At 45.7% G+C, this 11946-nt stretch overlaps 1 protein-coding gene across 4 annotated transcripts in view; it reads right to left on the bottom strand.

Annotated features, from left to right (window-relative positions):
- Positions 1 to 11946, bottom strand: part of PLA2G6 (phospholipase A2 group VI) — a 1377288-nt gene that overhangs the window by 936522 nt on the left and 428820 nt on the right. The window lies entirely within an intron of this gene.

The following is an 11946-nucleotide window of genomic DNA, read 5'->3' as shown; positions in this document are numbered from 1 at the left end:
TAGGAAGTACAGCTAGCATAAACAGTCTTAAATTGTTCTAAGCAAGGATGCAAGCAATAGCCAAAATGTCTGTAACAGAAAACCAAGATGGACACCCCATGGTAAGCACACTCCTCTTACTCAAAGACTACAGCAAGGAAAACCTGTGTGTATGATAGCAGTACAGCAGTAAAGAAGTCCACCGTCATTCTGCAGGACATATTCAGGCTATAAAACCTGGTAATTGGGTAGTCAGTTATACAGAGACTGTTCAGGCAAACTATTTAAAATATCATAATGTTTATTGTTTTACATCATAAACCATTAAAGTTATCAAAAGTATTCTGCACAAAAGTATTACAAATGTGGCATTGACCATACAGAATGCTGGAAAATACAGAAAGTACAGTTGTGTAAAATCTTGCCGTAACAGTAGATGTCCTTCTCTTCACTGTTGCAGTGTTCTTTACTATAGGGATCCCCTGCAAAGGGCAGCCAGATGTTTGGCCAGTATACCAAAGACTTATGATCTTGTATGCACTGTACTTCATACATATGCTTCTTGCACAAAACGTAGGGCATAAAAGTAACGTACAGACGCAGTTACCCAAAACTGAATTGTCCCAATATAGAGCAGTCTCCATAAGACAAAGGAGTCCATGCACATCCAGAAGGAGAAAATGCAGAAGACAAAGGGGAGCCCTCAGCCAGAAGGAATACAAACAGAACAAACAAGAGAGAGTGAATACTGCACCAGTGAAAAGAAGGACATCTGTTATTTTAAGATTTTACACAACTGCACTATGTCCTTCTACATCACTGTTGCAGTATGCTTTACTATAAGCAAAAAAAAGCTCGAGAAACTGAATGGGAGCTGGAAGGCTGAGAAAAGCCCTCAACAAACCCACAAAACATGGTTCTAGCCAAATCTGCTATGGCTCTAGAAACCATATCCAACTTGTAATGTTTAGTAAAGGTATGCACTGAAGACCAAGTAGCAGCTTCAAGGATGGAATTGGTGTCCGACCCCTTGAAGAAAGCACCAGAAGATGCAACAGCCCTAGTGGAATGAGCTCTAATAGAAGTAGATAGAGATCTGCTATGAAAAAGAGCAACAAAAAGAAATGGCCTTAGATATCCAGGAGGAGATGGTTAGCTTAGAAACAGCAAACCCAATGCCCTGGGTTGAAAGGAAACAAAAAACTGGTCAGACTTATGAATGGTCTTAGTTCTATCCAAATAGTACCTGAGCTGTCTGTGCAAATCCAAGGTATGCAAGACCTTCTCACTAGCAGACTGAGGAGAAGGGAAGAAAGTACAGTTGTGTACACTTACCATAAATGTAGATGTTCGAGTGTATTCACTGTTGCAGTCATCACACTTGGGTTATCCTGCCACAGGTAGCCCTCAGTCAGCCCGGATACCAGAGGCGTAGTACTTCTGCGTCGGTTGCTGTTGCTCCAGGATTGACGTCAGTTCATCAATGGTAAGAAAGAGAGAAAGAGACAAGGGAGATGGAGGGTGGGAAACCAGGACTGCAACAGTGAATACACTCAAACATCTACATTTATGGTAAGTGTACACAAAGTACAGTTTTGTACCTACCATAAATGTAGATGTCCAATAGGCATGCATCTGCAGTCCTAACATATGGGTTGTCCTGCCTCAGGCAGCCCTTCAGTCGGCCGGATTCCAAAGTCTGGGTCTGGCCTCGGCTGATGTCACACTTCACCCGACGTCATAGCTGCTGTGTATTGGGTATAAAGGCATCAGCCGACGCCATTTTCCTCAGTGTTTCTTGCCCCAGATGCCAGGTGCCCTCTAGGAAGGCTAAATTTGGATAAATGTAAATAATTCCAAACAGTAGAGAGCAAACAATAAGAGAATATATATACATATATACAAACAAATACACCATAATAGATTCCCCCAGCTAGCTAAAAGAGGGGTAAATACCCTAGGAATACCACAGAGGGGAAGGAGGGTGGGTAATCCTGACTGCAGATGCATGCCTATCGGACATCTACATTTATGGTAGGTACAAAACTGTACTATGTCCTTCAAGGATGCATCTGCAGTCCTAACATATGGGTAGAATACCATAGCCAAACTGGGGGAGGAGGCACTAAGCTAAAGATGGTGTAGTTAAGATCCCTTGCAAAACAGCAGTTGCAAAACCTGCTCGGGATCTGGAGTATAAGGGAAGATTGTAATGCTTGGCAAATGTATGCACGGAGCTCCAAGTAGCAGCTTCTAAAATGTCTTTGGTAGCCACTCCTCGTAGGAAAGCTGTAGTGGTGGCTGTAGCTCTTGTGGAGTGAGGCCTGATATTTTCTGGAGTTGCCTTTCCATGAAAAGAGTAGCAAAATCTAATGCAATTTCCTATCCATTTTGAGATTGTCTGTTTTGAAATTGCTTTTCCTTGCATTCCTGTTGCATATGCTACCAGAAGCTGGTCAGTTTTCCTGTTGGTCTTAGTTCTGTTCAGATAGTAGCGTAATTGTCTGTGTACATCCAAGGTATGTAGTAGTCTTTCCCCCCTGTTCTGTGGGTTGGGGAAGAATGTAGGTAAATGAATCGCTTGGTTCAATGATACTCTGGAGACCACTTTTGGCATAAAAGTAGGGTTAGTTCTCAGAGACACTCTATCCTGATGGAAGATAAGGAAGGGCTGTACCGCCATTAATGCCTGTAACTCAGATACCCTTCTTGCTGAAGTGATTGCAAGCAGGAAAGCAGTTTTTCAAGATAAGAACTGTAAGTCTGCTGTTGCTGCTGGTTCAAAAGGGGGAAGCGTTAACTTTTCCAGTACAAAGTTGAGATCCCATGTAGGCAAAGGTGGTTTCCTTGGAGGCTTTACATTTTTGATTCCTCTCAGGAACTGCCTAAGTAGAGGATGATAGAAGACTGGAGGATCCATGTTGTATTCTGCTGAAATTGCTGATGCATGAATCTTAATGGAGGAGTAGGACAGGCCATTGTGGAACAGTTCTGCTAAGTATTCCAGGATGTTTGCTATGTTTGCCAATGATACATTCCCTCCCATTTTGATCTTGTAGTTGTTCTGTGTTAGAAGTAAAGGACATAGAGGTAGAGGCCATGCGTGTGTCCAAGACATGCTCCTCAGTAGCGGGTACCAATGTTGCCTCGGCCAGTCTGGAGCTATCAGGATTATCCTTGGCTGATCCTCTTTGATCTTCAGTAGGACTTTGTACATCAAAGGAAGAGGTGGGAATGCATATGCTTTCAGGTTTTTCCAGCTGAAGGAAAGGGAGTCCACCCTCCAAGCAAGTGGGTGGTATGCTCTTGTGCAGAATTTCTTCAATTGGTGGTTGTGTGGGGAGGCGAACAGGTCTATCTCTGATAGTCCCCATTTCTTTGTTATGGTTTTGAAGATATCTGGATGCAGCATCCATTCGTGAGCATCCGTGGTAGTTCTGCTTAAGGTGTCTGCTAGTGAATTTTCTTTTCCTGGTACAAATCTGGCCTGGAGTTGAATGTTGAAGTTCAGAGCCACATTCCACAGATCCATTGCCATCCGGCATAGAGGATATGATTGTGTACCTCCCTGTTTGTTGATGTACCACATGACTGTGGTGTTGTCCGTCCTTATCAGCAGGTGACCTTGTTGAAGGAATGGTCTGAATGCCTGGATTGCATGTTTCACTGCCAGCATCTCCTTTTGATTTATGTGTAGATTCAGCTGGTCTTGTGTCCATAGGCCTTGTATACACTTGTCCACCATGTGCGCCCCCCAGCCTAGGTCTGAGGCGTCCGTGGTGATGGTCTGGCTTGGCTGAGGTTTGTGGAAGGGCAATCCTCGGTTCAGCTGACAGGCCTGAGCCCACCACAGGAATTCTTGCTTCAGGCATGGAATTATTGGAATCTGGGCTTCTAGACTGTGCTTGTGTTGAGACCATACATTCCTTAGGTACCATTGCAACTTTCTCATATGCAGTCTGGCATGCGGAATCAATATTATGCAGGATGCCATGTAACCCAGGGCTTGCAGGACTTTCCTTGCAGTAAGCTGAGTCTGTGTTGTTAATGTCATGAAATAGAGTGGTAGTTGCTTTTGTTTTTCTTCTGTGAGAAAGGCCATCTGAGTTGATGTGTCCAGTTCTGCACCCAAGAATGTTATCCTTTGGGATGGTTCCAGTCTTGACTTTTTCATGTTGACTGTGTATCCCAAGGCTTGCAGTAGTTGTATAACCTTTTCTAAATCTTTTGTTAACTTTGTCCTGTTGTCCGCTTGTATTAGGCAGTCGTCCAGGTATAGGTAAATTTGAATTCCCTGAAGCCTGCAATGAGCAATTACTGATGCCAGGCATTTCGTGAATACTCTGGGCGCAGTAGATAAGCCAAAAGGCAATGCTGAGAATTGATAATGCTTTGATCCTGCAAGAAATCTGAGGTGTCTTCTGCAATCTGGTCGTATAGGGACGTGCAGGTATGCCTCCTTGAGATCCAGAGTCACCAGCCAAGACTCCTTGCCCAGCATGGGAAGAAGTTGCTGTAGGGTCAGCATTTTGAATTTTGGAACAATGAGGTATGTGTTCAGAGCGGACAGGTCGAGAATAGGCCTCCATTGATTTTCTTTTCTTGGTACAAGGAAAAGTCTGGAGTAAAATCCTTGTCCTTGTTCCATAGGCGGTACCTTTTCTATAGCTCTCATCCTTAGTAAATTGTTGATTTGTCTTAGAGCGTTTGTTTTTTGGCTTGGTGGTAGGTTTGGCATTCCTCTCTTTTTTGGTAGAGTGTGGAAGTGAAACCTGTAGCCTTTGTCTATTGTTTGTAAAGTCCATTTGTCTCCTGTGATGTAATGCCAGTTTACGGAAAATAAGGCTAGTTTTCCGCCCAAGGGTGCTTCCAGTTGTTCCCTGGTAGGCGGAATCAGAGCCAAGTCATTGTGTCTGTCCTGTGGAAGTAGTTGTAGCTGAATCTGTGGCAGTACTTCTCTGGTTGTTAGGCTGCCACTGACGTCCCCTGTAGGCACCCCTGGAATGACCTCTGCCTCTTGAGCGTCTATTTCTGCCTCTTTGTGCTCTGGAGGTGTCTGGAAAGGACCAATTCTTCGAAGGCCAATTTCTGCTAAACCTCGGAGGTTGGACCTGTAAGAAATCCTTGACTGTTTGGACAGATTTTGCTTTTTCTTCCACCTTCTTTAGAACCTGCTGTGCAGGGGAGCCAAACAAACTTTGCTTCTCCATAGGAGCATCTAGAAGCTTGGACTTAACATGGTCTGGTAAGGATTGCTCTTTTAACCAGGCATGCCTTCTAATCACTGTTCCAGTCATAGCTGATCTAAAGGAAGCCTCCAGTGCATCATAGCCACATTTTAAGAAATGGTTACTGACCTGCTGAGAGTTATGTACCAAATCCTGAAGGGACTTACGGTCTATAGGTTCAAGAGAGGACAGTTTTTTATTTAGCTGGTCTAACAAAAATTCCTGGTACTGAATCATGTGAAATTGACAGTTTAAGGCCCTGGCCGAAAGAGTAGCAGAAGTATAAACCTTTTTACCCCATCTCTCTAATGCTCTAGATTCCCTTTCAGAGGGGAGAGGGTTTTTGGCAGAGGCAGCTGCTACAGATTTGGGGCCCTGTGAAATGGCTTCAGGGTCTGCAACAGGAGCCTTATACAAATGGTAGTGTGTGTCCGGGACCCTGTAATATCTGTCAGGCTTGGAAGGGGCCGGAGGGAGAGAATCAGGGGCAGTACAGGCATCATTATATGCATCATCTACAACTGTTAATACTGGAGGAATGGCTAAAGGCCTATGCTGTGGTAAATGTAAGAAAGTCCTTAGCCTTTTCCTTGAATCTGAAAAATCCTGGCCCTGCCATTGAAAAAGTTCCCTCATAGCATGCAAGGTTTCCCCAAAAGAAAATTCTTCAGGAGGAGAAGCAGAAGGAATGGAGTCTTCTGCATCAGAATCCTCATAGGGAGAATATGGAGCTTCCTGATGGTCTGAAATATCGGAGTCATCCGAGGAGTAGTCTGAAGAAACAGGTTCCGGGGGTTCAGTTCTAGGCCTCTTATCTGGAGGGGGTTGAGAGGCCCTGTCTGGGTGAGGTTGGGATCCCCTGATCAAAGAAATGAGATCCTCAGCCAGGCTGAGCATTTGGGAACTAGAGGTAGGCCTGTGTAGAAGCAGGGGGTCTAGCAGCTCCACGTGCAGGGGTAGTTATGTCTAAAGGAATAGTATCTGATAAATCCTGGTTGCCTGCTTCAGCAGGGGGAATTTCAGTAGCAGATTCAGCCATGCTCTGTGAGGCCTCGGCTATCGGAGGCATGCTTTCGGCCGAAGGAGGAACCGAGGACTCGGTTTCAGCCGAAACAGAGACACTCGCGGTTGGCCTAACCGTGGTTTCAGCCGAAACCGTGGACCGCGAGTGTCGGTCCTTTGCCTTACGTTTTTTCGCTAATTGTGTAGTCGGAGTCTCCGACAGCATTTTGTATGCAAAAGCGGGACTAAAAAAACTCCTCAGCAAACTCCGACCGACGTCTAAGCGTCCGTCGGATGAAGGAAGCACAGGCTAGACAAGCTGATACGTCGTGGTCTGGGCCTAAACAAGGAAGGCAGTAAGAGTGGAAATCCTTATGAGGTATTTGTTTCCCACAAGTTAAACAATTATTTACTTTGTCTGACATCGGCTGAGGCAAGAAAGAGTTCCCAACGGGGTACTTAGCTTTTTAGAAGTCTTCGGTAGTAGAAATCTCTGGATCTGACCGACCGGCACTTGCGAACAGCTTCTGCTTCGGGCACCACGCGGCAAGAAAGACTGAGGAAAATGGCGTCGGCTGATGCCTTTATACCCAATACACAGCAGCTATGACATAGGGTGAAGTGCAACATCAGCCGAGGCCAGACCCAGACTTTGGAATCCGGCCGACCGAAGGGCTGCCTGAGGCAGGACAACCCATATGTTAGGACTGCAGATGCATCCTTGAAGGACATCTGTACTATGTTCCTCGTGTTTCACTGCTGCAGTCATCACACCTGCATTGATTCCCGAAGCTGAAGTAATGGGTGGAGGCAGTCAAGAAGTGTTAAGCTTGTATGCCCTGCAGGACTGCAGTTGCAAAGCCTGCCCTGGATTTGGAAAAGATAGGCAGATGGGAATGCTTGGTGAAGGTATGAACAGAACTTCATGTTGCAGCCTCCAGGATGTCCCTGGTAGGGACCCCTCTCAGAAAAGCTGCAGAGGTGGAAGTTGCCCTAGTGGAATGTGTTCTGACCCCTGTGGGGGTGGTTTCCCATGGTGTTTGTAACAGAAATGGATACAATGTGCTATCCATTTGGAAATGGTTTGTTTTGATATAGCCTTGCCCTCTGCCCCTTGTGCAAAGCTGACTAATAACTGGTCAGTTTTCCTAAAGGGCTTAGTCCTACCCAGGTAGAATCTGAGCTGTCTGTGCACATCTAAAGAGTGCAGGATCCTTTCCCCCTTATTTTGAGGTTTAGGGAAAAAGGTGGGCAAATGAATAGATTGGTTGAGAGCCACACTGGACACCACTTTAGGCATGAAAGTTTGGTTAGCACAGAAGGAGACCCTGTCAGCATGAAAAATGATGAAGGGTTCCACAGCCATGAGTGCTTACAGCTCAGACACTCTTCCAGCTGAAGTGATGGCCAGAAGCAAGGCTGTTTTCCAAGAGAATAATTTTAACTCTGCTGAAGTGGCAGGCTCAAAAGGGGGTAGCATGAGCTTTTGTAAACACAAAGTTAAGGTCCCAAGCAGAGGTAGGGGGCTATTCTGAGCGGCCTTAAGTTGTTAGCCCCTCTAAGGAACTGCTTGATGAGAGGGTGTGAAAAGAGAGGTGGCTCTGTGCTGTAATGAGCAGAGATGGCAGAGGCATGAATTTTAATAGAAGAGAAGGATAGGTCCCTGTGAAGTAGGTCTGCTAGGTAATCCAGGATGAGAGGTAAGGAGGGCTGTGCTGGTTCAGCTCCTTTAGCCTGGATCCAGAAGCAATACCTTTTCCACTTGTCAGCATAAGATTTTCTAGTGCTGGGACGTCTGGCTTCATGTATAAAGTCCAGGACTTGCTTGCTTAGACTGGCCACTGGAGGAAAGGTCAAGGAATAAGCCAGGCTGCTACGTTCAGGGTCTGCAATTGTGGATGCAAGAACTCTCCCTTCTGCTGGGTCAGGAGAGTTGGAATCTGTGGAAGGTGCCAAGGAGGCAACAGTGACAGACTGCGTAGTAACGAGTACCACTGTTGGCGTGGCCAGTCTGGGGCAATCAGGACTGCCCTTGTTTTTTCTTCCCTTGTTTTGACTAATACCCTTGTAAGAATAGGTAGAGGGGGGGAAATGCATAGATCGAGAGGTTTACCCATTGGAAGGATAGGGCATTCACTTTCCAGGCCTTGCTATGAGGCTCCCTGGTGCAGAATTTGCTGAGTTGGTGGTTGTTGTGGCAGGCAAACAGGTCCACCTTTGGGGTACCCCATTTCTGGGTTACGAGGCTGAAGGTGTTGTGGTTTAATTGCCACTCATGTGGGTCTAGGAGATTTCTGGTTAAGTTGTCTGCCAGAGAGTTTTGTTGCCTGGCAGGAATTGTGTTAGCAGGTGAATTTGCATGGCTGAAGCCATGTACCAAAGGATAATGGCTAGCCTGCAGAGTGGGTTCCTCCCTGCATGTTGATGTACCACATTCACTGGGATGTTGTCTGTTTTGATTAGTAGAGGACCTGGAGAGAGTAGGGGTCTGAAAGCTGTCAGAGCATGCTGAACAGCTAGCATCTCTTTTTGATTGATGTGCAGATGTATTTGATTTGGGCTCCAGTGGCCCTGAATGCACCTGCCATCCAGGTGCACACCTCAGGCATAGTCTGATGCATCTATGGTTAGGGTTTGGGCGGCGTGGGGTTGTGAAAAGGTAAATACCTTGTTGTGGTTGCATGCTGCTGCCTACCAAAAAAAATCTTTCCTTAGACAAGGTATAATAGTTTCCAAGTCCAGAGAATGTTGACAACAAAGGCTTTTTAACTACCATTGAAGTGTCCTCATATGCAGACTGGCATATGAAATTAGAATGCAGGAAGCCATGAACCCTAGAGCTCGCAGGATTTTCCTTGCGGATAACTGGGTTCTGGTGGCTAGTTGAGAGAAATAGCCTGTCAGATAGGCCTGTTTTTCTGGAGTAAGGAATGCCATCTGGGATGCTGTGTCCAGTCTTGCTCCCAGGAATACATTTTTCTGACTGGGGAATAGTTTTGATTTCTTTTCATTTATAGTGTACCCCAGTGAGGTCAGTAGGTCCTTTACAAAGGTCAGGTGCTGCAACAGCTTTTCCTGGCTGACTGCCTAAATCAGGCAGTCATCCAAGTAGGAGTAAATTTGAATATTACTTTGTCTGCAAAAAGCAATGGCTAGAGCCAGGCATTTTGTGAAAACTCTGGGAGCAGTGGATAAGCCAAAGGGAAGTGCAGAGACACAGATATTTCCTGCAATAGTCTCTGATTGGGATGTGCAGATAGGCCTCTTTTAGGTCTAGGGTGGCTAACCAAGCATCTTTGGATAGCATAGGAAGAAGCTGGTGGAGGGTGAGCATTTTGAATTTTGGGATCACCAGGAAGGTGTTTAGAATGGATAGATCTAGTATTGGGCACCAGGTGCCCTCTTTTCTGGGTACCAAGAAAAGTCTGGAATAGAAACCTTGGCCTATCTGATCTGCAGGAACAGGCTGAATTGCCCTCAAGGACAGCAGGGAATGAACTTGGTTTTGGGTCTATACCCACTGGTTTGAAGATCCGGGAACCCTTATGGGGTTGGCAGTGTGTGGAAATAAAATTTGTACCCCTGGGACAGTATATTGAGAACCCTTTGGTCATTCGTGATGGAGGCCCAGTTTTTTGCATGGGAGGCAAGTTTTCCTCCCAGGGCACAAGCAGGTGGAGCAGAGGTAAGGGGCGGAGTTGAAAAGTCATTGTGAATTCTTGCCATAAGGAGGTGGCTTAGCACTCCCTGTTTTAGAAGTGGAGGTACTCCATTGCTTAGATCTCTGCATTCCCTGGGACTGTTGTCTGGGGGGTCTGCTTCCCCTAGATCTAGTCTGAGCCGGCCCTTGAGGGGGCTGGAAAGGACCAGTGTTTTGAGGGGCAATGCCTACTGAATCTCAGAGGCTGGACTTCAAAAAGTCTTTAACTGTCTGCATGGATTTAGCTTTTTCTTCCATCTTTTTTAAAACCTCTTCTGCCTTGGGGCCAAACAAACTGTCTTTGTTCAGTGGTGCATCCAATAATTTGGATTTGACATGGTCTGGCAAGATCTGTTTCTTAAGCCAAGCATGCCTTATAAGTACAAAACCTGTGGACTGCTGCCCTGCAGGATGCTTCTAGGGCATCAAACCCACACTGCAGGGTATGCTTAGTAACTTGGCTTGCAGAATGCATAAGCTCCTGTAATTCTTTATTTTCTGCACAAGTTGGAAATGTAGACAGTTTTTGTTTAAGAAATTCCATTGAATGTTGCTGGTATTTCAACATGTGGAACTGACAGTTTAATGCTCTAATGGCAAGAGTTGCAGAGGTGTATACTTTTTTACCCCATCTGTCTCCCTGTCTGAAGAGATGGGACTCTTAACTGTGGTTGCTTTTATACCTTTAGGCCCTTGGGAGATGACCTCTGGTCAGCAGTAGGATTTTTGAAAAGAAATCTGTATATGTCAGGGACTATAATATCTGTCAGGTTTCCTGGGAGCAGGAGGTAGAGTATCATGAGTTAAACTGGATTCCATGAAAACATCATCCACAACCATCCAGAACAGGAGGAATAGCTAAGGGTCTGTGCTGTGGTAAATCTAAAAATTCCCTGGGTCTCTTTTTGGACTGAAGATAATCTTGGCATTCCCAATGGAAATACTCTCTCAAAGTATGCAGGGTTTCACCAAAAGCAAAATCCTCTGGAAGAGAGGCAGAAGGAATGGATTCCTCTGTATCTGAATCCTCATAAGCAGACAACAGCATGTCTTCATAATCAGAACCCTCAGGGTCATTGGACTCCTGGTCAGATAAAGCTGCTGGGGACAAGTCTCATTTTCTTTTAGAAGGGGGTAGGCTGGCTTCCCCTAATCAGCATGATAAGGTCTTCCGCCATTTTAAGCATTTGAGATTGAGGCATGGAAGCAAGTGCATGAGCTTGGGTTGTCGGTTATTTAGGCGTAGTTCGTACCCTGGGCCTTAGAGACTCTGTAGTTTAGAAAGAACTGAAGACACAAAAGAAGTTGTTGGTTTGTGTTAAATATCAGTAGTGCGAAGAACTTCCTCGGAAGTCGGTGCCTGCTCAGTGGCTCCGGACCCATCCAAGGTAGACACATCCGCAGGTTCCGTAGTCAAAGAAGAGTCTCGCTGTATACCAGGACTCCGAACGGGTCTCGGTAGCAGCCTGCAAATCCATAGAAGCAGGCATCAGGGGCTGCGAAAGCGCCTCATTGAGTACCGGCGAACTGGCGACTAGCTTAACGGAAGCATCATCGGCAGTTTTAGACCTGTGCAGACTGTCTTTATCCTTACGTTTTTTCGGAAGATCAGTAGTCAGATGGCTTACCGAAGCCATTTCGGAATATGGAGATCGAGAGCGAAAGTAGTTAGCTACGATAAGGGCCTGACGACATATAGTTCTGGTGTTGAACAAAGCACAAAACCAACAGCAAGGGACGTCGTGGTTTGGGCCTAAACAGGTGATACAGTAAGAATGGAAATCTCGGTGTGGTATTTGCTTTCCACAGCGAGGCAATTGTTAACTTTTTCTGACATCGGTTAGAGCAAGAAAAAAGGATCCCCAACTGAGTACTTAGCCTTAAAAGACTTCAACTTCAATTTCGGAAACGAAAATTCAGGTAGCGGCTGACTGGCACTCGTGCGAACTGCTTCTGCTTCGGACTCCTCGGCAAGAAAGACTGATGTAATGTCATCAGCTGCCTGTTTTTATACCACTGACGACTTGACGTCAGTCT

Source organism: Protopterus annectens, chromosome 1.part0, assembly GCF_019279795.1.
Source record: "Protopterus annectens isolate FY-2018-M chromosome 1.part0, PAN1.0, whole genome shotgun sequence".
Lineage (NCBI taxonomy): Eukaryota > Metazoa > Chordata > Ceratodontiformes > Protopteridae > Protopterus > Protopterus annectens.
The sequence above is the reverse complement of the archived record's forward strand: the minus strand, read 5'-3'. Positions and strand labels throughout refer to the sequence as shown.